Source organism: Taeniopygia guttata, chromosome 1A (genome assembly GCF_048771995.1).
Source record: "Taeniopygia guttata chromosome 1A, bTaeGut7.mat, whole genome shotgun sequence".
NCBI lineage: Eukaryota > Metazoa > Chordata > Aves > Passeriformes > Estrildidae > Taeniopygia > Taeniopygia guttata.
Window position 1 is genome coordinate 40,721,747 of NC_133025.1, and position 27,618 is coordinate 40,749,364.

At 34.2% G+C, this 27,618-nt stretch overlaps 1 protein-coding gene across 38 annotated transcripts in view; it reads right to left on the bottom strand.

Moving 5' to 3' along the window:
* MGAT4C (MGAT4 family member C) overlaps positions 1-27,618 on the bottom strand; it is a 325,269-nt gene that overhangs the window by 31,173 nt on the left and 266,478 nt on the right. For 13 of the 38 annotated variants that reach the window (XR_012053466.1, XR_012053467.1, XM_072923172.1 and 10 more), the window contains 3 exons: positions 14,729-14,871; positions 10,191-10,299; positions 4,042-4,167 (listed from right to left, as the gene is read on the bottom strand). The exons of 1 other annotated variant lie outside the window; for it this stretch is intronic. The gene's annotated coding sequence lies outside the window, so the exon portion shown is untranslated. Of the gene's footprint in view, positions 1-4,041; positions 4,168-5,469; positions 5,563-10,190; positions 10,300-14,728; positions 14,872-27,618 lie in introns of all 38 variants that reach the window. 24 more of the 38 variants (XM_072923178.1, XM_072923176.1, XM_032745967.3 and 21 more) reach the window with 4 other exon arrangements.

Here is a 27,618-nt window from a genome sequence, read left to right on the forward strand (position 1 = left end):
CGGTGTACCATGGGAAGGCATACCTTCCAGTAGACTAGGCTACTCAGAGTTCCATCCAATATGGCTTTGAACATTTCCAGGGATGGGGCATCCACAGCTTCTCTGTCAATCTCATCCAATGCCTCACCAACTTTACAGTAAAGAATTTCTTCCTAATATCTAATCTAAAACTTTCCCTATTTCAGTTTGAATCCATTTCCCCTACTCCTGTCACTACACACTCTCTCTTTAGAAGATTATTTGTAGTCTTTTCTAAGTTTATGTAAGCTAAAAATATGGAAACACACATGCATGAATATCTAAATAATTCAGCAAAAATATTGATAAAACATCAACTAACAGATCACTTAGGCTGACTGTTTTGCAATTAGTCTCTTCCATGTAGTCAAGTTGAAATACATTTTTCTACTTCCTTAAGTGGATACAAGAGAGAAAAAAAAATTGCTCTTTGCTGGAGAAAGCGATATTTTTCACAGAGTTTGCACTTTTAAAAATAACTTTATTAAACAGACAATTCTTTCACAGATTTTTACCTGCCTTCTTTATACTTTCAAATACTTTTATATTGGCTTGTAAACCTCCTATTTGTACAGCACTTTCTTTGTAAATAACTCCATATTTTTATAGAATACAATGAAAAAAAATACTACCTATGAAATGCTTAAGAATTTGAAACATTGTGGAAAAGGAAAAGAAAATCTGCAGGTGATATGTGAGCTCAGTTTTCAGTATAGCTCAAAATTTTGGTAGCTGTGAATCAGGGACTTGATCTTAGTATTTCAAAGGCAAGATCTAGACCACAAAATAAATGTTAAGAAATAAAGGGAGAAAAAAAACATCAAATAGATTTAAGATGAAGAGAAGCAGAAAACCTGCTTTGATTAACTGAAAGGTTAATTACTGAAAGACTTCCTCCACATAGCATGCTATTAATTAGAAAGTCTGAGCAATGTGTGATTTAATTTAACACTGTGAAAAAGGCCAACATGATGTAATAAACTTCTTCATTCTTCTTGTGTTTGTGAAATATATTACTTGGTGTTTCATTCTAGTCTGGACTAAAAGAAAGCTGCTTTTCTTTTTTTCTTTATTTTTTTAATCTATGAAAGACAAGGTTAAAAAATGAGACTTTGCTAGGGATGACAACAATTATATAGTTATATAATTATATAGGATTATAATTATATAATTATATATACTACTCCTACTCCTCCTCCTACTATAATATATATAAAATATATAGGAATATAGTAATAATTATATAGGATTAGTGTTCCTACCCACCACTGTCACCTTAGCTCTGATCTGTTAAGCACATTGGACACAAGACAGAACTGTTCTGTACAGCAGTGTTTTTGGTGTCCTCAAGAATAATATTATGGTGTCTTCCAGGAAGCAGCAACTCTTGAAACTTACATTCCTTTTCTAACATGTTGGAGAAAGTGTTCTCATAAGAATGGAAACTATAATGCTAAAAGTATTTCACAACAATGGAACTTCCAGTGGAGCGCCAGACTGTCCTTCTTATGTCTCACCAGAAACTCCTCACTCCTTATGACTTTTGGAAATATTCTAAGCAAACCATCAGCAGCACACATGTGAAGGTACTGACAACAAACAAAATGTATGCGGAGGCCAGAAACATCATCAAATTTGGCATCTCCTGGATGTACCTCAAGGACTGAAGGACTGACAAATTCCTGATTTACAAGGAGTTATAGAAATGGACAGAAGGGACAAAATATTGGATAGTGAATTTGAGGGGGTCTGGGACAGAGATCATGAGATTTGAGACCCCGTTGTTGGTGGATGCAAATATTTAATGAGGAATTTTGATGGGGAAAGTTTTTATAGGGTAATCAAAAAGACAGTCTGGGATTAGTAATGTAGTACCAGACCTAGACAAGGCATAAAGCAAAGAATAAAATATTGTGTCACTGTCTCCCACATTTTGAGCTCTGAAGACAGTACCTTGAAGCTGGTTGATAGTGCTGTGAGCAGAAACAGCAACACTTTCAACTGCTGGGAAAGAATAAATCCTCTGGTTTTAGTCACCTAAGCATTAGTCATATAATCCATGGTGCTTACACAGGTACTCATTATAGAGTAATCAAATCTATGCTAAGTGTTTTACAAAGGTACTCTGAATAGGTAAACTCTTTCCATTTACTCCATTTTTTCAATAATAAAGTTTGGTAAGATAACTCCTGTCAAGATATTGTTGTAGATTTTGAGAAGTCTAGAAATATATAGTCATTTTATCCAAATTTTATTTGAAGCAGATTGGTAGAATCCTATCACAGTAGAAAAATGGAAATACCAAATGCATGACAAGCATCATGAGACAAGTAGGAGGAAAAATGCAAAATATTCCTAGTGCTATACAATTAATTTTCCAAGGATGTAAAAGTCCACATTGTCACAGACTATTAATTAGAGACAGCTTATTGTCTTTCAAGGACCTTTAGCATGACCTATTCTTGTGTAATGACTTCTATCGTTCATTGCAGAGTCAGGATACCCATTTCCATTTATGCTGCTTTATGGATAATTCATTAAAATCTACCTGGCAGAGGCTAACATTAATTTGAAAAAACTGGCTGCCTCTTCAGCCTTAGAGTTATTTCTATTTAATTAACCCATGTTAATAGTAGCTAACTAAATAAAAAATAATCCAAGAAATACAAGGCAGTGTAACATGGAAGATAAAAAGAAAATATCTCTTAACCAAAGAAAAGGTTCACTCAGTCCTCGATATTTGGGACAGAAGTTTTGATACCATTTAATTTAATGTAAGCAAGTCCCAAACACATAGGTTAAAATAAATATTGGAAAGGAAGAGGGCATGATCACTTCCCACACATCTTCATTTTATACAGTCATTCTATAAATTAACAACCACACCGTTTGCTGCAGATTACTGTAAGAAGTATTTCAAGTTTAGCCTGTCAACATTTTTGATTTAACAGCATTAGAAAAATATAAAAAGGAAATTATTCTTTTTCTACATTCACTGATGAACCGCAATAAGACATCAAGGACCACTGACTGGTAAAGAAATTTGAGGAGACCATACAGTTAAAATAATTTTGTTAGTGAGTCAGTTTGCCTTAGTGAAATATGAAAATACAAGAACAGAAGAACTGTACTGTACTCTGTAATAACCTATTCAGTTATGATGAGGTGTAGCAAGAGTAACACATTTGCCTATGGCAAAGAGGAAACAATGAATTTACATAGAAAAAGATACTGGTTATAATTCAATTAATACATGCCAGTAACAAAAGGCTGACCATGAACCATCATTTGATGATAATGGAGTGATGTATGAGGTTTAAAGACTGCCTGAAAAACACCTAGGTTGAATTCCTTGTTTGTCCTGCCTAGACTGTGCTGTGTGACTCAGGTCACAAGGATGCAACTATGTAATTTGCAAACAGTCCAGAGCAAAAATAGGTGCAACTCCTTGTCAGACTAAAATAAGCTATGAAAATGAGGCTCTAATTTTGTAATACGCTTTTCTATACAGTGTCAATTACATAAGAAAAGTGACCAGCTTCTTTATCATCCCTTTAAATCACAGGGTGTTGGTGTGATATTGAGCAGTTCCTGAAAATCATCAAGTCCAAACGCACTAATTCTCCAGGAAGGTTATTCTTATGTACAGCCCTTTGTGATGGTGGCTGTTTTATGGAGTCACAGCATTTCCACTTCCAAGATAGAAGTGCTGGTTGAGGTGGTGGTCAATGGGATTCATGCAGGTCAATTCCTACATGGAATTGGGCTATAACTAACATTAGGAGAGGTCAGCTGTGGTTTTGTCTAGCCAAAGTTTGAAAATCTCCAAGGATATTCCATAACCTTTTTGGGTACCCTGTTCCAGTGCTGTCCTGCCCTTCCAGTAGATTTTTCTTGCCCAGGTGTCTAATTTGAAACTCTCTGGATGTAATCTCTGACATCGGTAGAGAACTAAAGCTACAATTGCATTACCTAATATTAAATATGAAAAATAGAAATGAAAAAAGTAATAAAAACACTTACAACTTTTCATTTGCGCCACCAGATGCAGAAACTGAAAACTTCAGTGCAAAGTCATCTCACAACGGCTCATAAGAAAGACAAGAAAATTCTCCTAGTAGAAAGCCTAGTAGAGATCCAAATGAGAAACTGAAAGACAAGAAATGAAAATACAGTTTTCAAATCTCACCAACTTTATTAGTAATACCTGTGGTAATTACTACCAGTGTAGATCAATGGGAAAATTATTCTATTATCTGTACAACAATTAAAATGAAGATGATATTCAGTCATCTGTATTTTAGAATCTGATAGTTACTAGTCAGTGTTACCAATGTTCAAGTAAACCCACATCCTCATAGCACACCCTCAACAGTAGATCAAAATTCATATCTGGGAAAAAATAAGAAGTGCAAAGGAGCAGATAGAAGGAAGGCAAATCACAGCTTGAAGTGTGTTATCTCTTAAGATGCCTTATTTGAATGAATATAGCCAGCTGAAAATCTGCCTGTGAATCTCCAATGAATCAGCAATGTTTTCATCAAAAGTAAATCAGATTACCCTAATTCCCAAAGTATTATTGAACAAATATAAGAAGGGGAGAGTGCTACAATAAGTGGCATATTAGGAATATGAGAACATATTTCTTACTGTCCCAGCAGCTGTTCTACAAACTGCAGAAGAAAATGCTTTAAAAGGAAAGGGAAGGGAAGGGAAGGGAAGGGAAGGGAAGGGAAGGGAAGGGAAGGGAAGGGAAGGGAAGGGAAGGGAAGGGAAGGGAAGGGAAGGGAAGGGAAGGGAAGGGAAGGGAAGGGAAGGGAAGGGAAGGGAAGGGAAGGGAAGGGAAGGGAAGGGAAGGGAAGGGAAGGGAAGGGAAGGGAAGGGAAGGGAAGGGAAGGGAAGGGAAGGGAAGGGAAGGGAAGGGAAGGGAAGGGAAGGGAAGGGAAGGGAAGGGAAGGGAAGGGAAGGGAAGGGAAGGGAAGGGAAGGGAAGGGAAGGGAAGGGAAGGGAAGGGAAGGGAAGGGAAGGGAAGGGAAGGGAAGGGAAGGGAAGGGAAGGGAAGGGAAGGGAAGGGAAGGGAAGGGAAGGGAAGGGAAGGGAAGGGAAGGGAAGGGAAGGGAAGGGAAGGGAAGTACATTGGTTCAGGAGCCAACAGATATAACTTCAGGTGAGTAGAGAACACAGTACCTTTGGCAAATTGTTGATCCCTTAACCCTGGACAATCCTATAACATACAGTTTCCTACTCATTAACATCACTATACTTCTGCTGATAAAATGAAACAATAAATTTTTATCCTATGCTGAAATGAGAAATGATAGTCTCACATAAAATTATATTTTTATAATGTCCCTATCTTAGAATGAAAACAGCATAGGGATGCAGTAACAAGACAAATGATTCAGCCTGTCTTTTGAATCCTTAAAGCCATTAAATCCTTAGTGATGTTACCTGTTAAATACAAAATTTGAATAGACAGATAGATTGCTTCTGTGATTCCTCCACATACTAAAGCACACTATAGTCTTCAGGACAAAATGAAACCTGAGTAGATAGCATAAAACTCCATTTACAAATAGGCAAGAAAATTGCTGAAATGATAACTTCTTTTATTATTGTAGACATAAATGATGGTCAGTGGTGTATTTGCTTAGACTGTGGGGAATTTAACACAGCTATAATAAAGCTGTTAAATTATAAATGATGATGATGATTACAATTATATTATAATAACAATAATAATTGCACAACAAAGAGACCATGTCAAACTGCCAAAAGAAACAAAATCAGAGAATAATTTGGAAAAGCAGAACTCATGTCTAAATTGATGCATCCTCAGGCTTCCAGCAAGGAAAATCATCTCAGCACTAAGCATTGTAGGGAGTAAAGATTCTTACAGTATCAGCTAGTAATAGCCTCATGTCTGGCCATTTATCATGAGGCTGTGCCAGTGCACACTAAAAAAAAAAAAAGGGAAAAAGGGAAAAAAAGCTCAAAATATTACAAATCTACAGAAGTCTCATCCTAGTCATTGAAAAATAATAAATATATAATTTGGTTTTAATGTTTGACATTTATATATTGCATTGCTTACACTATATGAAAAATAATATTCTCCTCAGATAATAACAATTCTAGTTCTTGTCTCATCTCTTAGAAAGAAGTGATTTCTTACTGAAGAGTTTCTGCTTGTGATACAGGAGTGGGAACAATACAAACCAAACTGATCAAATAATGAATAGACAAAAATTACTTTGTCTCCCCTTTTTTTTTTTTTTTTTTTTGAGAAGGCTGAAAGAAAGATCCCTGCTTTATGCAAATTGCCACAAATGTACTGAAATTGAAATCACCTTTTTCTGCCCTCTCAGAAATTTTTCTTCAGTTTAAGTTTCTCTCCCCCAGAGTAATTTTTCATATCAATAGACAAAGAAAAGGCAGGTAAATCATTAATGCTCTTTTGCTCTTTTTTAATTTCTCTCCAGTTACAGATCGAAAGCTGTTGCTGATTCTTTTTTGATGTCTATAAGCTACTGAAAATAGTGATTCAGAATAATTCCTGGAAATTATTTTTAAATAATTTTTCAAATGGCTTCGATTTCCATATTTTGCATATCTATAATATATTGTCCCCATATTTCTTTGTGCTAAGGGCAGGATATTATGATTGACATATTATGTCATTCTAGAACAGTGCTGGAAGGGAAGTCACACCAGTGTTCTTTCTAATCTATTAAATAATCATAAATGAGATTTTTCTCTTTCATAGGCAAGTCTGTCCCTGTGCCACATTCTTCCAGTCCTTATTCTTTAATCCCTTGAAACATAGCAAAAGGCTTTTGCATGGCACACATCTCCTTTTGTCATGTGCCAGAAATGACTGCTGGCAGCTGCTCTGAAGGCCATTCAGTGAACCTGCACCATTCCTAGAGTAAAGCTCTGCTAGACTGAGGGACACTGTGCCAAGTCAGCTGGTATTTGTACTGGGCACCACTGCTCTTGTGCCCAGTGTGCACCTCGAGGGCTGCCTAAGGATGTAAGGAAGGAAAACAGGGGATGGAAAAGGGTTGGTTTTATACAGACTCATCTCTTTTAGCAAATGCAGTTTCTGAAGTGTAAAGAGGGGGACATTTTCCAGAGAGATTAAGTACAATTGTTACAGGAATTTATATTAGCTTTTCTGAAAACGTTAAATTAAATTTGCCTAGTGAAATCTATGAATCTGTATAAGTCCAGGAAAATAATACAAAGAGGTAAAAAAACATATTATTTTATACAGATTTTTTCTTTAAATTTAGCAACCAATATCAGCTTTGATTGTTTTTTCACAGCAATAGAGAAGTTTTCATGTCTGAAAAGAATAGCAGAGGGAAGGAAAAGGGAAAGAACATTTAAAGTTCATAGAATGGTAGAAATATACTAGGGTTTTACTTAATTCCACTTACACTGAGATCACTATGACAACAAATAATGCTCCACTAAGGCTGGGAGTAGAAGAGAAACGAAACCAAGAATTTATAAATCTTGAATTCATGGTAAGCAAAACCTAAAAATAAGCCTTTGGGCGCTAGCTTACCACCATAAAAAATAAAAGCAAATTTATATCAAGCATGGAAGAAGTATATGCTCTGCATATAATTATGTTTTTAAAATATTTAATGGCAGAGTGGAATAGCTTCATATTCTTCCCTTACAAAGTTGCATACTATAGTATTACAGTATCTATTCAGATAAGACAATAATTAATTTTAAAAACAATTAAATATGAAAGAACATATTACAAGACAATTCAGATAATTCTCAGTACTTATGATATTATAACTGAAGAGAAATTAATTTAGTGTTACTGAATATCTGAAATGGTTTTTCACATTTTCACACTTTACTGTGTAACTTTAAAGATATTGTAATATTTTCCATTTGGTTCTTAAAGAAAAGCTCTTAGTCACATCAATTAAAGTAGTAAACATATTTACATTGACAAAATGTCACTAAAAATTCTTTTACTGAATGATAGCACTTAAAGTTCAGCTTCCTTTGTTTATAAATTATTTTTATGTTTCATTTTTATAGTCCTCATAAAGATAAAAGTGAAAATAATTTTGTCACAATAAAGACAGGCAAATGAAAGTTAGAAGTACTATTCATAGAATAGGAGAATTTTTGCATGTGTTAGAATTTTAGAGCTATTGTTATAGCTAAATTTTAGCATTATAAAAATAATTTAATTTGATGCTTTATTTAGTTATATATTTGTGGCATAATTATGATATACAGCTTAAATAGATGAAAAGCTTTTCAGTACTAGTGCATAAAGACTTTTGAACTGAACTTCTAGAAATTGAAAGTGTTCTTTCAATTTTTTGGCTTTAGTAGATTGTAAGAAATCTATAACAATGTGAGGACATACTAAGAATAAAATACAGCTCATATAAAAGATTAATGACTTCCTTTTTAATACTTTATTAACCTCCAGAAGATGTGTTGAAAGCTTACAGGTTGTAATAAAAAATAATTTCTAACAGTTTTAAAGCAATCTTGGTTTTCAGAAACTCATAAAAGAAAGTGTTTCTTATAATCTTTTGCCTTTTTTGACTAAAATTCTTTCACATATAAACACTAAGCACTCAAGAAAATGACCAATGCATCATTTTTACATTATCACAGAAGGAAAGTGAGGCGGCTTGGTAAGAAATGTTTTCTTTGTGTTCTCTTATGCTACTTTCTGTTAAACTCTTGAAGTAGGAATATATGCAAAACTATGTAATTTTTTGCTGCCTTAACCAGCTGGACATTTAATGCATCCCTTGACAAAAGAGTATATTGTGCAAAATATAAATTTTTACTGGCTACTGATGAGCCTCTTTCGAACAGTTGGTAAGGCTTCAAATAAAATTCTTGGCATTTTTCTATTTGTAGGCAATTCATTCTTCTTTTAAATACTTCTCCCCACTGTGCAGTCCCCAGATAGCTGCCCAAAGATTTAGCTTAAAGGTAGCTATGATTGGATCTCTTATACAGGTTACCATCTTTGAGACATTTTCACCAAAACCTTTCCTTAATAATTTTTTTCAAAGCTAATACTTAGAGCCAAGTGAACAGCTATAGTGCTCTGCAGTGCCATACATCTACACACGTTTAAGCAACTGACACCAGACATGCATCTTTCCACCATGTTCCCTTCCTCACAACCTTGATTATTCTGTCTCCAGGAAAACTTTTGAAACCTGATATTTGTTCATTTTCTAGATCCCCATGGAATATCAGACACTGAGAACAGTACTGACACTCTCTCAGTGAATTTTCCCTCAGCCGCTTCATATAAAAGAGAAGATGGAGAGGCATCCTTGTCCCCAGCAAGGAGAACTGCTGAAGGATACTGCTCTGCAAAATCCCACTTCCTTGAGAGGACTGACTCTTTGGGAGGCTTTGCACCGGGCACATCCCATACTGCCAGCTTGCTCTGTGAGACTGGCTTGCAGCTCCTCTTACATGGTGAGTTGTTCATTCCTGTCCTCACGCTGCAAAGCTTCTCTCCCGACACAGCAAAGGTGGAAGGGCTCGGAAGGCAAAGCACAGTGGATACGGTGCAGAATAGGAAAGAGGGAGAAATACAGCTAAGATAAGGAGCTGGCAAACATGACACACACTGAATGGCCTCTGGGAGTTGCACAACATGTCCACAGAGGGCAGTCACTTAGATTTTTCGGTCTCTATAGGCACAGGTTGGGGTTCTTCTTTCACCTCCAGTTTGGGCTTCTCACTACAAGGGCATTGAGATGGAAGAGCATGTCCATCAAATGACAATGATGCTGGCAAAGGGTCTGCAGCACAAGTCTGATGAGGAGGTGGTGGTGGAGCTGAGGGTGTTTAGCCTTGAGAAAATAGGCTCAGGAGAGACATTATCACTCTCTACAACCGCCTGAAAGGAGGGTGTAGCCAGTTGGGTGCCTGGCTCTTCTAAGTAGCAAGACACAGAAGAGGAAAGAGTATCAGGTTGCTCCAGGGGAGATTTTGATTGAGTATTAAGAAATATTTCCTCACTGAAAATGTTATCATCTTCTCTGGAAAAGGTACTTGGCAGCTGTGTGTCTCCTACCTTTCTCTTTTCCAAAAGATATGTTAATGAAAGAAACTATAACTACGGATTCTGATTAGCATGCATATGTACATACCAGCAGGCCAGGAGCACAAATTCCACATTTCCTTTATGGAAAGTTCAGCATGTCACTTCTGGTCTTTTCTTGCCTTCAGAACCCTGCACATCCAGCACCTCAGACTGCCCTGCACCAGCACACAGCAAGAAGAAAGCACATTTGGGAGTCTACCTTCAAGCATTAGCAAAATTTAAATGTTCACTATCTTCATTAACCTTCTTTCTCTCAACCCAGTAAAACAGACTTAAATGTCTCTGTCCAATACAAACTTCTTAGGGTGGAGAACCCTGGCTCCCCAGGCATCTTCCTGAGTCACCTTTACACCTTTGTGACCCCAGCAGCTCCAAGAAGAAACACAGTGGATCACATTGTGCTGATACATAGTCTTTTTAGTGGGCCTAGCAACTGAACCAAATCCTCATCTTCTCATAAAGAAGCCTCTCTTATTGTCCCAGGCAGGACACCGGTAAGGAAGCCTTTATTCCTGAGACTCCTGTCACTGCCCTAGTGGACACGATTACTGAGGTCATTGCTGCAGAGACCAACACAAAGGCTCTCAATCCAGTGCCACTTCTGTCTCAATGTCAAGAAAAGCAAGACCACAATTAAAGCTGGAAAGGACTTCAAGCCTGCAGGCTTATTAGAAATAGTGTCATTAGGATAAACAGCAGAGCCAATGGCTGCTCCAGAAATGCCTTCAGATTAGTCCTTCTGACATCACTGATACATAAGTGCATCATGAAGTTCATTAAAGTCAGACAGACTCCTGAATAAAGCCTATTAACATGCACAAGAGCTGGCAAGCATTGCTCTGTGTTTCATATTCTGATTCATCCTGCAGTGCCCAAGGAGAGAGGCACGGAGAGACAGTATCCCTGTGTGTCAATATCCAGCTGGATCCTGTGGCTAGGACTGGGTACCACAATGCAGATCTATATGTTGAAGACTTTTGACTAAAATATTCTTTCAGAGTACTTTCAAATTTAATTTCAGACAAGACTGGAAAATACAATAATCCTGATATACCTAATTTGCACATAGTTTATATTGTACTGATTAATATTAGGTCAGATATTAAAGTGTAATTTATACCAATTTCTTAAGCAGATGACACAATAATATATTATCATTGCAGATATTTCACTTAATGAGAATCATGTAGAGTCTTGCAGTTCCAAATGACTCTCAGTGAACAGCATAATGACCTAAAAGCTTTCCACTAATTTCTAAGTATGAATATTTATATATTTAGAAAGTCAAAATGCTAAATGCTTACTGATTGTAGATAGATCTCACTACCATTGTGAGATAGCTTTACAATTGCATTATTAAATTCAGAAAATAATGAAAGCAATGCTATGATTGATGGAAATTGTAAGTCAAAAGTTATTTCATCATTAGGTAAAAATCACTGAAATATATACTTTTTTTTTGTATAAGTCCTTTAATGTGCATCACAGAGCTTCATGTTAGGAGTCCACAGTGGACTATTATCCATTTTAGTTGAATATTTAAAACCAAGAGCTAAATAATTGATGGAAAAAGATGTTAATACAATCAAAAATTGGTAGTATTAACAGTAAAAAAAATGAAGGCTTTTTGATGACTTTCTCTACGGAAAAGGAGGAGACATCATTTCTATACATAATCTAAAAATCTCTCATGTGTTTACATTAAAGAAAATATATATGACTCTTAAACCTGAGTATTTTTATTAGATAGACATTCTTTTAATAATAAGACAGCAAACTCTCAGAGCTGATACCTGTCTTGGGAAAACTGAGTTCAACCGTTATTGCCTACAGATAATCCATGTCAGCCGGGTCAAGACACTTTACTCTGCTTCCCAATTCCAGAGTAACCAAGGTTTTAAAGGAATCCTCTGGGTTGTTGACCTAATGCTTTACAACCATACAGCAGGTATGATATCTAAAAGAATCCACAAACAGCTTCACTTTCTCTGTGGGTCAGAAAGCACTTCTTCTATCTTAGAAAACTTAGATTTACAGGGCAGAAGTTCACAGAATGGGAATATAAACTTCCTTAAGAGGAAGTGGGGGAAGATCAAAGGCACTGGTCAGCCTGCTGCAACTCTGGATGGATTTATTAAGAGAAAATTCTCAGATACTTCCAGCTGCACCTCAAATTACAGATGCAACTAACTTAAATAAAGCTGCCAGATATAACTGTAAGGAAAAAAATCCTTCTTCACCTATTATCACCTTTAAAACTTGTGCTTTTTGTCTCTGTTAAATCCATTTTTTGGAAAGTTATGTTGATCAAGGGTCAGAGCTCTGCAAGCAATCAGAAGCTCTAAGCCTCACAGGAGAAATATTTGTGGTCATGGCAGTTAGAGGGTATGCAGGCTCCTACTGTAACCTTTAGGCTTTCAATACCATTTCTGAGCAGAACGTTGCTCTCAAAAGTAGTTAGGTGACAACATTTTGTGAAATGAAACCCTTAAGACCCCTTCCAAGCATATGAATCAACACAAAATATTGAATATTCAAGTTTATAGATATTTCTATTTCTATAGAAAAATATAGAATCACTATTCCTTAAAGTTGCTGGGGGAATTAAAAGGTCGTGGTCAAACTAACAATAGGATGACTAGGTGGATTTTGTAAAGCAAACCTAAAAGTTTTTCTTTTTAACTTTCACTTTGTTTAAAGACACTTTTAGTTTTTAGTTTATTTTAAAATTTATTCTGGTGCAGTTAAATATGTACATATGCATTAAATTATGCATATACATATGCATCATATATGAGTTTTGTATATGCATATACACTTATTAAAAAATAGGAGATGGAATTCAAGATAAAAAGCTCTTGTTTTTCAATGCTTTCAAAGTTAATGTTTAATTACATATATTCTGTGTTGGATGTTTTGCAAATTTTTAGTGAAAGGGTTTCAGAATGCAGTCTATTAAAACAAACATATCAGAAAAATTGAGTAAATTATCTATCATTCAAAGCCATAGTACATAATTGTCCAAATTTCTTATGAAAAATGCTGAAATAGACTGTGATTCTTTCAGTCATTTCAGTGACAAGCATTACTCCAGACTCCTTTGTACACTTTATCTTTCCTATGGAATACTAATGTAATTCAACAAAAAGCATCCAAATAAAAAGTTTTGTAAAATCTCAGAGAGAAATTACCAATACAGCAGAAGAATCTTACATAATTCAAAACTGCCACCATCTGTAATTAAGATACTGGGTCATTGCCCTTAACAATCTAGTTGTAAAAAATATCAATATGGCTCACAGAAATATTTACTGTGTTTTATGACAGGAGAATACAAAACTGAATTCTACTAAGATGTGTACTGGGACTGTGTTTTAATCTCTTTATGCTGGTATCATTTCTCTGGGATATTCTATCTAGACTACTGAATCAAGGCACAGAATTGCAATGAAAGTTTTCTTGTTATGAAAGATTTTTCTTTTTTCCCTCTATGTAATGCCATTGTTGTGTTCACCTTATACATAGGCTGTGTTGCCTATCTAATTTCTACATGACAAGCAGTTTCAGAGTCATGTCTTGATCTAATATTTCCTGATGAATCTGTCCTTTCCCCCTTCATTCCCATCACTAATGTCTGAGAGTGTCTTGCCTGTATGAAAGTTGTTTTGAAAGAAAGAAATCCAGAATGACTGTCTCTGTCATCATCTTATGGGCTGGGAGGAATTCAGCTCCACAGAGCTCTCTTGGGGAGGAAGGGTTTGTTTCTACTTCTTCACATAAAGGCTTTGTGACAACAAAGTATTCAGTGACCCCACACTATGTCCACTATGTCTCCATGGCAAGAGTCTAGCTTGGGAACATTCAGTGGTTTTGGCAGGAAGTCTTGAAGGAATATGAGAGAGAAAGGGGAAAAAACATATTTAATGTTATATAAACTTCATTAAATCTGAGGAGACTCTCACAAGAGACAATAAAATAACTGCTTCTAGAAGGAAAGTCACTTACTAAAGCATAAAATTTTTACAATTGTACAGAGGAAAGTTTGTAACAGAATAATCTGTAACAGAATAATAATAATCTGTAACAGAAAACACTTGACATGCTAAATATGTGTGTGGTTTTTTAACTGTGATACCATACAGTTATGAAACCAAGCTTTATCTGGCTTTGAATCAAATTATTATTCTATTCAGTTTAACAGTGGGCTATAAATATATATGTACGTATGTATGTATGCATGTATATATAGCTGTTTACTTTTAGAAACATATTATACTTTTGTCCACAGAAACCTATATTAAATATATATTTTATAGCACTTTCTTCCATCTCTTTCAGTATTATTCATTCTATATAGCAATAGCTGTAAAAGAATTAGCGAGATTTATCCCTAGAAAATTTTAAAAAGTGATAAAAATACGTTTCATTCAAACACTTGTTGTAAATGAAAAGAATACTTGAAATTAAAACTGGAATACAACCTTGGCATGTACAACAACTCTGGTATGATCAATGACCTTCAACTCAACACTCCCTACTCAGGTAAAGAAATGAAAGATCACATAGAGTGTAATAGTTACTTACATTTGAAGCTAAGTACTGGACAAATGATGATAAGGAAATCAGATCTGAAATTTTAAGCCATCAGAATTGAGATGCCAGAAGCAAGTTAAACATTACTGAAGGAAATAGCTGACATATAAAATAAACAGGAATGCTACAGCACTCTAGAGAAAAAAGAGGGAAAACAAATAAAAGGAGTTTGATTCTGATTTGATTCTCAGCCTCTAAAAGATAGCTAATAGACCCATAGACAAGTTAAATAGTACATTTTCTTTATATTATAAACAAAATTACATTAAAATGTCAGTACTAGTGCTGAAAGCCAAGCAATCAAATATAAGGAAATACCTCAGCTGTCTCCTCACTCTCTTCACAACTAAGTGCTCACCCTCAGCCTGGCCCCTGGGACAGAACTCATATCATAGCAATAACGGCACAAGTTATTTTGTTTCCATTTATCCCGAAGAAACAGTGAGTTGCTTTTTAATTCCGTAATTGTTGAGCAAGATGCCAGCATGTTCTGCTGCAGATAGGAAGACTAAGTATTTCCCACGAGGAAAAATGAACATGATCTCCTAAAGTATACTGCACATTAGTTTCAGTCATGAAACAGGAGTATACTATAGGATTAGTGAAGTGGTATGATTGCTCCATCTGCTCAGTCTTTGCTTCTGTTTTGATTGTGCCACGTTTGAGTACTTACCAAGAGTTAGGGTAGGACCAGATTTTATTTAATTTTGTAAAAAAACCCCATTTATTAGTTACAAATGCTATTTAACCATATAACTTGAAGTAGAGCTAGCAACAAAAAACCCCAAAAGGGTCTCTAGGACTTTAGCCTAGACCACTCATTTCCTAAATCACTCAACATAGTATGGTTTAGTTTTAACTCTACACTTATTCAAAGCAAACTACACAAAGATAATCAACACTCTTCATTTAATTCTTGATGCTGAGCACATACAATTGCTGTTAGATGCAAATTATTGAGTTATCTTCATATATTTTCTTAGCTTTGATGCAACTTAACATTAGATGAACAATGAAATGAAAAAAATTAGGCAATTTTTCAAGTGAAAGTGGTATTTTTCAAGTAAGTGGCTTAGTGATATCTCAGTCTTGAAAATTGTATTCAACTTATTTTTATCACTCTAAAGGTACTTGGAACATGCTATAAATTCAACTGAAATAATAACCACATTTTTCATCTCTATGGTCCCATGTAATTGCCCACTAAATTCCCATCAGATCGAAAGAGACATGGAGATGGGTGTTTCAATATTACTTCAAAAAGTATTGAGCATCCAGAGTGAGGAAAGAAAAATATTAGGTTTTACATCTATAATCACATCTCAGCATCTACAAACCTACCAGTGCTAGCATTACTGTCACTAGCTGATATTAATGCCATATTAGAGTTAAGGAGCAGCACCACAGCTTCTCAAGGAAGCAGGACACAAAAAGGATTCGTCACCACTGTGTGACTTAGTATGAAACTTCATGCTGTGCTTTCCCCAAATGCTACTGTAAAATGCAATTCTTCTAAAAGTTGCACTATCATTTTGCCTTTGATAGCCACTGAGGAAAACAAGCACCAGTGAATATAAGCATGTCTACTAATCAATGGTTAATAATGGCTGTCTCTGATTAATTATGTGGCACATCTTTAGAACACTAAACCTCCAACTACACTGCCAGAGGATGGTACAGGCAGGCCCAAGCATGACAAATCTCATGATCATACTTCTTTCTAGTCACCTTTTTGATTTAGCCTAAATATAGTGTGAACTCACAGTTTTGCTGCTGTAAGAAAGGTCTTGACTTGGGAAATTTTCCTTAATTTTATTTGTAACCAGTTAACATTAGCTTTCAATTACTGATTCGTGTCTTGAGAAACAGAGACATGGACTGTCTTAACTCCCCTTCTTCTTGCCCCACATTTTGCTCAGTCCCTTCAGCCTCCTCTGACCCTGAGATTTGTGCCCAGTACAAGACTTCAAAACTAAAAGTCTCTGCTATGTATTGGGCTGCAGCCTCCTTTACTTAGGCCTGTTCCAGGCAGTGCACCTGAAAGGAGACTGGAGCTGGCATTAAGGTCCTGACAGTTTTTCCTCGCTCTGAAGTGGTCTGGAGCTCACGATACAAGGAAGTATGGACCAACACCGAACTGATAAAGAGAAGATATTCTTGTGTAGTCATTTGGTCTCAGCAAGGAAAGTTGAAGTCCCATGGGCTGAAGAAAACTGTGTAAATTTTCTTCACTATTTTTTCCCTGGATTTCCCAGAAATACTATCTTGTGAGCAAATAATACACATTATAGACAACTCACCATTTTCTAGGAATCACTCAGGAAAAGACAATAATTATAAACCATTATTAAAGGTGAAAGTTTTGTCTGGAAAACATGTTTGATTCTGACCCCACTAATGACAGTTTTCCAAAATGCAAAATAGTAGACGACATTTAGAAGTCCAAAACTGAGGATGTATATTAAGTACTTATTCTTGAGCAGTGTAGAGTCATTTTCAGATGGTAGGAGATAAAATATTTTGCAATATTTATGTATTTGTTTGTTTTGTGCTACACTATTTGAAAAAATAACTTGGTTATTGAGGTTTTTTTCAGCTGGTGTGAAAAATATACTTATGTAAACTTCTCACAGGTGCAATTTTAGTGCAAACTAAGACAGTTGAATAAAAAAGTAAGTTAAAAACCTGCTATTTGTATTTTTAAATTTAATGCTAAATACTTTTCTCTTTTTTTTAATTTAGTACCTAATGTTATACAGGGATTTTTATCCCTGTAGTTACTGCAGTTATGTAAACTATTAAGTTAAATTTTATTCTCTATTTAGCCCAGTCACATATATTAAAGCAAGAAATTAATGTACTAGCAATTTCCATTATGATTGCTGGAGAATTGGAAAATCTTTATCTGAAATGACCCTACAAGTCTCTCCACTCATTAGTGGATAAATTCTATGAGACATTTGATCACAGCAACACTCAGGCAAATGAGGAATAAATGCAAGTGGACTAATGACTTTAATGACAAGATGATTTCGCTGACTGTAGCAAAAGATTCAAGTACTACCAAACCCCAGATCTTAAAGTTCCTTAATAATGTGAAGGTAACTTTAGACTCAAATCCCATCTTATTGTTGATGCAACTCCACTTCTAGAGATACAAGATGATACAAATACAGATCTTAAGAGCCTAGCTGGAACCAATTTTTGAATGTTCTTTTTGAAAAATGTAGTAGAATAAACAGCTCAGTATGTTTTTAAAATGTGGTGATAATAATTTTTTTAAGGAAATACGGTGGCAACATGAAGGACAAAAGCAAATAGAAAGAAGAATGAAACTGGCACAAGAATTTAATGCATACAGTAAGAACAGTTGGGTTATAAATTACAAGAACGTAAGGTTTATAACAACTTTCTTACATGAAACTGTTTGAGATGGACCAGTTTAGATCAGTAGTTGTAAGGCTTGTCAAGTGCAATATACTGAGTTCACTGACATGGGAAATTCTTTGTAATTTAACATTTCAGTTCAGTGAGTGAAGACAATTATAAAGAGATAATATCAGCTAAATTGGTTTTCTTCTTATTTAAAAATGGAGAAATATAAGAACCTGAAGACTGAAGGTTATTTTTATTAAAGGACTTAGTAAGAAAAAGGGTTGAAAAGGAAAATAATGCTCTTTGAAAAGCTGACTTCAGTAAGTCAAATATTTAATTTCTCTTAGGAAAAAATTATGCAGCAAAAAGGGAATACAGTGAGCTGACATAAAAAAGTTTCATGACAACAAAAGCTAATGAATTCAGCCCACAGACAAGGGTAAACCATAAGATGAGGAGTATTTGACTGTTTCAGTAGTAATTTGATGGCACTGAAATCAAAAAGGTCATTCACAAAATAGAAGCAATCATATATTACTGAAGAGAAGTATGAAGATATAGGGCAAGCAGTCATGTAAGGATACAGTCAGAAAGGTTAAGGAGGGAAAAGAGCTACAGTTCTCTAACCATAGAGGCTAGAGATGATAATAGAGTACATGTTAAGAAGAAGAGAAAAATAAAATCCAGTTATATTGCCTATCAGGGAAAGAGGGCATTCAAACAGACTACTCTGAAGAGCAAAAAATTACAGGAACAGTTTTTCCATTATCTTCTACTGAAAATGTTATGACCAGATACTCAACATAAATGCACAAATTAAAAAAAAAAAAAAAGAAATATAATTGAAAGGACATAAATAAACACAAAAAATTAAAACATATTAAACCCAATTCTGATCAATTATTGAAAGATAAGGGTCCTATTTTACCCATAAATCCTGGTGAAAAAAGAGACACAAACAGTCTTTGAATTTTTTTATTCTAAGGCTTTATGGACATTAGAAAGATCTTTGAAAGAAAGAATACACTGAGATAAGGTAAAGACATAGTATCTCTCATTAATAAAGAGAGGATAAGCAGCACCTGGAGAATTATAGCTAAAACTGTCTAGTTCTGATTTTTGAGAATATACTAGGAAAAGTGTTTAGACATTATTTATATATTTACTTATGGGATAACAAAACTCAAAATATACAATATGTATTTCTTTATAAAAGCAGATTCCGGGACAATCTAATTCCCAACTTCGTGAAGATAGATATCTTCACAGGCAGAAAAGGAATAGATAAATTTGACTTTATCTATTGACTTTACATAATCTTGTAATATTGTCTTTAAAATATTTTTGTAAGGAAACATTGAAGAAATAATAGCTTTATAATAATCCTCCTAAAAAATATTTTCTTCAAGAGCATTTGTCAGTGTTTTGAGCTTAATTATAAATATGGCATTACTGAAGTCTTGTCTGGCTACCTGGATTCTTTGGTAGAGCATTTTTGCATGCTTTAATTTCTGATAATTGAGGAAATCTAGTAGACTTTTTGTGTCAGCTATATTTTACATATTGTTGTAAATGTAATATGTAATATGTAATAACCTAATATTTTACATATTTACATACATCAGAATAGTTTACATATTCTATTTGTAAAATCTTTTTTCCCATCTGAAAAATTCATTCAGAAGGAATCCATATCTTAATTCTTCCTATGATTCGTAGAGAAAAAAAGAGCAATAATTTTGTTGCATAAAAAAAATCTTGACAATTTTAATACTATATTATGTAGGACTCAACACACACTTGGTTTGAAGATCAAATAATCATTTGATCTTGGTTAATTCTTACTACTAACATTCAGAATGATCTGTATTCTTATTTATATAATTTCCAATTGCTCTAGATGAGAATTTCATTTGAATGGTTATGAGAATTGAATTGATAAATGTACTAATGTGAAGAGGCCAAGGCTTTTATCTTCCCTTGTTGCTCAGTCTTCAGCCTCTTCAGATTCGCCCAGTAAAATTTCCAGTTATGCTCTGTATATCTGTCCATGGGGGAGGCAACTGTGACCAGAATTGAATGTAGGACTGCATGAAGCTATTTATAAACTGCTGATATTCTAATATTACTATATGTTCACAGGCAGCGTTGGACAAATGACATCAGACATAATTGTCAAATTCCAGAGCAATACAATGCCAACTGATTCCATAAAGTTGCATGTGTCACAATATTAAATATTGCTTTCTATTCCTGAATACTGGCATATCTAACACTGTGCTGTGATTTTATCTCATAAGAAATCAATGGGTTTGTTATGTATCAAAACACAGTCATTATGGAGTGACTTCCTGCTATGCCAGAAAATTATGTGAGGTGGTATGGAATAACCTCCAGGTCCTAGCCATGCCCCCTCCGGGATATTGAAGTTAAAGACAAGTTCTGGCCAGAACCAGGACAAAGAGTAACAGAAATGAGGTAATAAAATCACTTCAGAAAGAATCCATATCCAAACACTTGACTTTGTCACAGCTGACATTCCCATCTGTCCAGAGATGAGGTTCCTTGCTATTTGTTAGATTTTAGAGGTTTGTTTGTTTTTTTCCTTTGCTCTTTTATTTATTATTTCTTCTAGCTTGTATATGTTGCATTGTTTATTACACAGCTTTCCAGATTGATTGGGAAAGATGGAAAATTATTTTATACACTGTAAACTATCTGACAATATGAAACTCCAAAAAGATTTGAGGGGCAAAAATATTACTTGCCACAGCTCTGTTACATTTCTTGTTTTGTCAATATGTTCTCAATTCTCCTAAAGAAATACCTCTATACTGTCATACTACTGAGTAATTTAGTTTCCAGCATGCTTGGGTTTGGTTTGCTTCAGACCTACATGCAGATGGAATTGCAGTTCCATGGAGCTTGTAGGTCAAATCAGGCCTGTCAAGTCAGTTTAGACACTTACATGATCTAGAGGTTGACAATAAACTAAAAGAGATCAGTGCTTTGTATTTAGGCAACAGCTCTCTGCCTGCATTCTGTTTTAGCAATTTGTTCCTTTCCTCAGTTTTGAATATTAATCCTTATCTATGCAACCCTTATCTGTCAAACTGGGTTATTTTTCTCTGAATGAATGGAAAAACTAAATTGTTGTGCTGCAAATGTACCCTGTTGCATTTTGTGAGACCACTGGGAGGATTTTTAAATATTTTTCTAAAAAAGAATTATCACAGATAATTCTGAATTATTCTATAAATGGGTAAAAGTCTTGTGAGTTCATCTAATAATTGTAAGATGAGTAAGAAGAAAACGTGCTATAGAGAGCCTAAACATTTTATAGCTCTCTTTTGAAAGATTAGCAATCACATCTCAATGTGAGAAAAAAACAATTCGGGGGAGACAAACCCTGAAGAGCTCTTGAATACCTAAAAAGACAGGAAATCAATAAGGCCCGTAATTATCAGCACACAGATTTAATAAGTGTAAAACTTTGGTGTTACAACAAATTAAAACTCCATTACTGTCCATGGATAATGAAGAACAGAAAATGATTAAGGAAAAATTACAATCTTTTATTTTCTCATACACTTCAGATTTACACTTACTTCAGATTTTAATGTAAGAAATAGCTGAAAGAGACTTAAAACAGCAATTTAATGGGAATTTAGGACTTATTATGAAGCAAACCTAAGCACTTTTTAATACTTCCCAAATGAATACAGAATTTTAAACTAGCAACAGGCTTAACTGAAAAATTTTGCAATTTAATATGAAATGTATTACAAGCAGGTTAATTGGGTTCATTTCATGAAAGCATATTCTAAAATAGCTAAACATATCTTGTTTTTTTCTTGACAGACTAAATGGTCTGAAGCTACTGCCATTGAGCTTGATTCTGAGATGTAGAAGAATTTGACTTATAGAAGTGGGAAGCTAGTAGTTTACACATGGATCACAGAGAATTCTCAAAATCATTTGTTGTCCATGGAGAATGAATCAGACAGCTTTGACAAATATTTGCAGTAGAATGAATGTCCTTCTTGTCTTACTCTATGATTTCTGCTGGATAAATCTTCCATTTATTAAAGATCTTTTCTGTTTTCATATAAATCCAACTTCAGAGAACAATATTATTTCTTGTGATACTGTAACACATATGTTTCCCTTGTATTCCTAATTAATTTAGTTGGGTTGATGTTAACACATTGTAGAGTGAAAGCTATTAATTTTGAATAGAATATTAGCCACAGATTTATTTATCCATTCATCTCCTCTATACATACAATCAGTCTGCATGCAGAATGACACCCAAATATTGTAGAATTTAATTAGATAAAGCACACCTGGTACATTGAATTAGTTACAGACCTTAGATTATCTAAATACTAAGAAGCAGAATGGCACAATCAAAAGACATAAAGATTTACCTATCAATTTAAGTAAATTGCAATACTAGGGAAATATTAGAATTTGTGTCTAGGTAGAAAATATAAGCTCTTAGAATAAAGACTATGAAGACCCTCAGTATTTAAGTGATAGCTTCTAGAGGGTCTGCATAGCCTTCACATAGGAATGTCACCTCTAAATAATTAATCCATGTCCTCAATTTTGATGCAGGACACTTGTCAATTATGATTCCCCCACGTGCTGAGAAATGCCCTCCTGGTGATGGCTGTTTTCCACGGCTTTCTCCACATCTTAACTTCTTGCTAACCCCTTGGCAGAAGAAACTTATTTGCCCACTGGCAGCTTGATTTTCAGGCTTTAAAACAAAGCAAAAGAAAGCATCACTTGGGCAGCTATTTCCCTTTACATGTGGGAAAAAGGCAGAGAGAGAGGTAAAAATGACGATGAGCTGAATCTGATCTAAAGCCAGGCTGGAACATGTGTTTGATGGTCTTCCAAGCATATTGAGAAGATGGCAACTAAACACTGTAATTATAAAGATCAATATTCTTAGAATATCTTGTTAGTTATATGCCCCAGTTTTTGACATTTTAAATACCTAAAATAATTTAAATACAAAACCAGAAATCACAACCAACAGTGTTTGAAGATATATAGAGAGGAAACCATTCTTCCTGTACCACTTCTTAATTAATATCTTCTGTGGGGTTTAAAACTTGATTCTGACAGAAACTTGATGGATATGAGAGATGGGAAAGAAGCCATGCCACAGGAATGGATCACTGCTGATCAGAACAAAAATATATTCCTGTGGCAAACCTTTTATTTCAGAAATATAGGCTTTATGGATGGAAATTGTCTAACCAAAGGCATGGAAACTCTAAAGTTATACATTGTGCAATTCCTATCAGATTTGAAGTAAGAATATAGTATTTTTCTTGGGTTTTTTTTTTTTTTGGTCTTTTTTTATTTTTTGTCTTTTTTTTTTTTTTTGAAAATTCACATTAAACATCAGTCTACAACTTTTCTGAAGCTATTTTCTCCAGAGATAGCATTGGATGTCTCTGTGTTCTATATTATATTAGACCTCACAATATAATTTATATTGATTTCATAGTATAGAAATACCAAAAGAACTTTTTTTGTTGTAGTTGCTATTGTTGTTATATTTCATCATTCTCAATATACAATCTATGGCAAACCACAGCTTAAGGAAAATGTTAAATCTGAAATGGCAGATTTGGACAGCTACTGCCTGTTATCTAGAAACACTAAAAAATAGACTTTATATTTAGTTATTTAAAAAGCTTATTAAATAAAACAATTTATTCCCAAAATTTTGCTGGATACAGGGGGCACTTGTATGTTTGTCATTATGTATTTAATTCAGAAATTACAGGTAATTTAATGGGATGTAATTTGATAAATAAAATTAAAGGTTCAGAACAATCAATAATATTGTTATTTAGACAGACATAAAAAATTAGAATAGAGGCTGTGTCTGATTAACAAGAAAGGGATCAGATGAATCTAAACAAATTATCTGGCATAAAACATAAGAAGGTAGCTGTCAAAAAGTGTCTGACTGTGAACACATCCTGACCAGTCTTTTCTCTCTGACAGACAGGGAAAGTTCTGACAAGACCATAAATAGCTATTTTTCTGCAGGAAAAAGAAAAACATTTCAAATGTTAGCTTATTTTTTCACATATCATATTATTTATCCTAATATTCCTGGCTTTAATCTTTTTTTTTTCCAAGAAGCATGAAAATGAAATATTCCTATTAGTTTTCAAAAAAAGGGGCTTCCTTCTATTTCTCTCATCCTCGTGGGTATTATAATTACAAAGTATACCAGGCAATATGTTCTAGCTATTTATCTGCCTTTATATAAAGTACAATTCTACTTAAGAACAAAAAACTATAGAGCAAGTCAGTGTGGAAACCAAGAGAGTATTGGAAGAACACAAAAACATTCATAAAGCTTCTTTGTCAGAAGTTTTGTGTTTTCTTTCTCCTTTATTTTGTCTTCATTGTGCTTGAGACATTTGTTTCCATGTAGGGTCATGAAAAACACATTCATTTCCTAGCACATACAGATGCATTTTTAATTGATTGAAAAGCAACCAGCACTTATTAGCCTTCAATTACTTTGGTTGCCTCCTATGTAAATCTTTTATTGCTGTTTCCTTTTTAATACATGATCATGAAAAGAGGACTTTTTTTTTTTTGTTGTTCCTAGGCTCCCTGTAAGTTTCACCACTACATCTTTCTCAGTCCTGCCATTTTTATAGCTGTTCAAGTTTTGCTACATGTTGTCCTGGGCGCATGGCACTGGCACTGGAAGTTATGGGGGCCTCTGTGAGGAGAAAGCTGAGATTTTAGCTCCTCGGGGAAATGCATTTAAGATTTTATGTAGAAATAACAGTAAACCATTGTAGGGTCTGTGTGGAGACAGTCTCTAAATATATAGCTATTTTCACACTGACATTCGCAAGTCCATAGGTCCATAATCTTATAGTCCATAGTCTATTATTTGTTTTGCAACAACTATTTGCCAATATATTTGAACCAAATTGTTCCTTGATCCTAATGGGGTGAAAGATGTGAAATCCAGTTCAATTGCATGCTTTTCTAGCATCCATAAATAGGTCAGACAGTGGAAATTTTAATTTAATATATTCCCAGACATTGAGGTCAAGGGAAGTTTTATCTGAAAAAATGGGATTATGTTCTTAAAAGAATTTTTTATATGGATTTTCAAATGATGAAGCTTAATAGGTGATCCATAATAAATTTTCATTGTAAAGCATACAATTCTAAATAGGATTTTATTTTCTTTCTGAGTTTAGTCTGTGGTTTACTACCTTTCAAATTTTGACTGCTTCAGAAATGCCATGCTGTTAACTTGTCTTTCCCCAGATACAAAATATGCTAATCTTGACCTATTCCTAGTTAGCTTTAATAGTTTGTTCCCATTACTCAGTTTTACCTTTTCTTCATAATTCCTGTACAATTGCAGACTACCCTATTGCAACACTAAAAATGAAGTAGGCAAATATATTTCCATATCTGCATGAAGAAAAAATTCTCATTCTTTTTCTTGATGATAACATATCCGCCTATTTTTTTTTATTTCTTCATAAAAAAGTAAAAGCAGAACGATAAAAATGAGGCTTCTCCCATGTCAGATTATCATTGCCATCAATGACATAACTGGAAGTTAATCGCAGAAGCAGTGGCAACATTTCATGACATTCCTGGAAGTAGCATGACAGCTACCTTATGATCAACCAGACTTGATATTTTTTTTTATTAGGAAACCCCCAGGGCACAGAAGGAAACATAAAAAAAGTAATCCAAATCCTTTCAGATATCAAGAAAAGAAATAAACTAAGTAAGTCAATTGTGCTCATTCCAGACACACTTTTTATTAATATTATTATCCTACGATTATACAACTGAATTTGTAACAGGGTTCTTTCTGCCATTATGAATACTATACTTCAGTAAATGTTACCTTTATTTTTATAGAGTACCATAAAAAAATTAAACAGAAAATGAGAAGTCACAGAAGAATCTGATTGATACCTCTTTGGAAACACACCTGTAAGGCACATTCTTTCTTTTATAACCTTTCCAAGATTGTTAATGCTGTACTACCACCAGAAAAAAATCTGTCCTCTGAGACAAATGGGCAGAGTTGTAATAAGTTATGACTATTCATGTTTTTTTACCATTTCATTGTATAGCAGATCCAGGATGACTTTAGGAACAAATAAGCAAATTTATTCCTGCACATACAGACTTAGTATCAAGAAAGCCCAGACGGGACTAAAAACCAAATGAAGCATATAAATTGAAGTCAGAGATTTGACTCATTACAACTGAACTGGAAACCATAAGCAAAGTAGTAAAGGTAGTGGTCTTCATTTAATACAAATTTTCACATGAAAGCAGCTGATATTGCATTTAATCCAACCGTTTGATAACATGAAAAAATTATTTTTTATAAATGCAAATAAAATAGGATATAGATATTTTCAAGTGGTAAACTTCGAGACAGCAAAAATGAAAGCATGACATTCTTTATGTTTTATCAAAACAATATTTCACCAAAGAATACACAAAATACATTTCAGGCAACGGATCAGCTTGATCTGAGAGTAGGAATAGGGCTTTCCCATTCAATAACTTTGAATCCTCTCAATTTAAACATTCCCTGACAATAATCAGTAAAACCTTTATTCAATTTTACTTTCAAAATAGTCCCACACATGTATATATTTAGTAAATGATTTCTCAATAAGTTATATTTTATAATCAGAGTAGTATATAACTGTATAATTCTTTTATAGGACTCACAGTAAAATGAGCTTATTAAGGCTTATATTAAAAAGATACTAAATTCTTCCTGTTTTTAATCTGTTTACCAGTGTTGCTTTATCAATCTGTATCAGAATTGATTCACTTTACATAGTAAATCTTCCAAGGAGCAGACAAACAATGACCAGCTTGATTTATTTTTCAAAAAGTCATCATAAAAGATCCATTCCCTCTTCTGTGCACATACTGCACTGCCAGAATGGCTAATGGGAATTATTCATGTTCATACCAAGGAGAATATTCCCTAAAGCATTTTAGCCTTCTTTTATGGAAGTACATAAAAAAGACTTGACTCATACAACCTTTTTTTAAAAGATGACTCTTTGAACCTTCCAAGAGCTACCATACTCACGCTAATAACCTAGCCTAAGGAAAAAAAAAAAAAAAAAACACAGATGAATGAAAAAAAAATATCTGTTGAATAGTTACATAATTGTCACTGAATGACAATGCTAGGTATCTGAAGATAACTGTAGATTTTGCCATTCATTTTGCATGCTGTTAATAATTTTTTAAATTGCTATAAAAATTTCAAACACAGAAGAGCTGTAACTTCCTATTGAGATTTTTAGTCATGTCTCAGAACACACATTACTCTTTGAATAAAAGACCATTTAATATAAAGAAAAATGTATTTTGTAGGCATTGTACTTTTTTTTTTTAACTTTCACAGGGAGTTGCATTTTCCCTCATTTTATAGCAATGTTCTA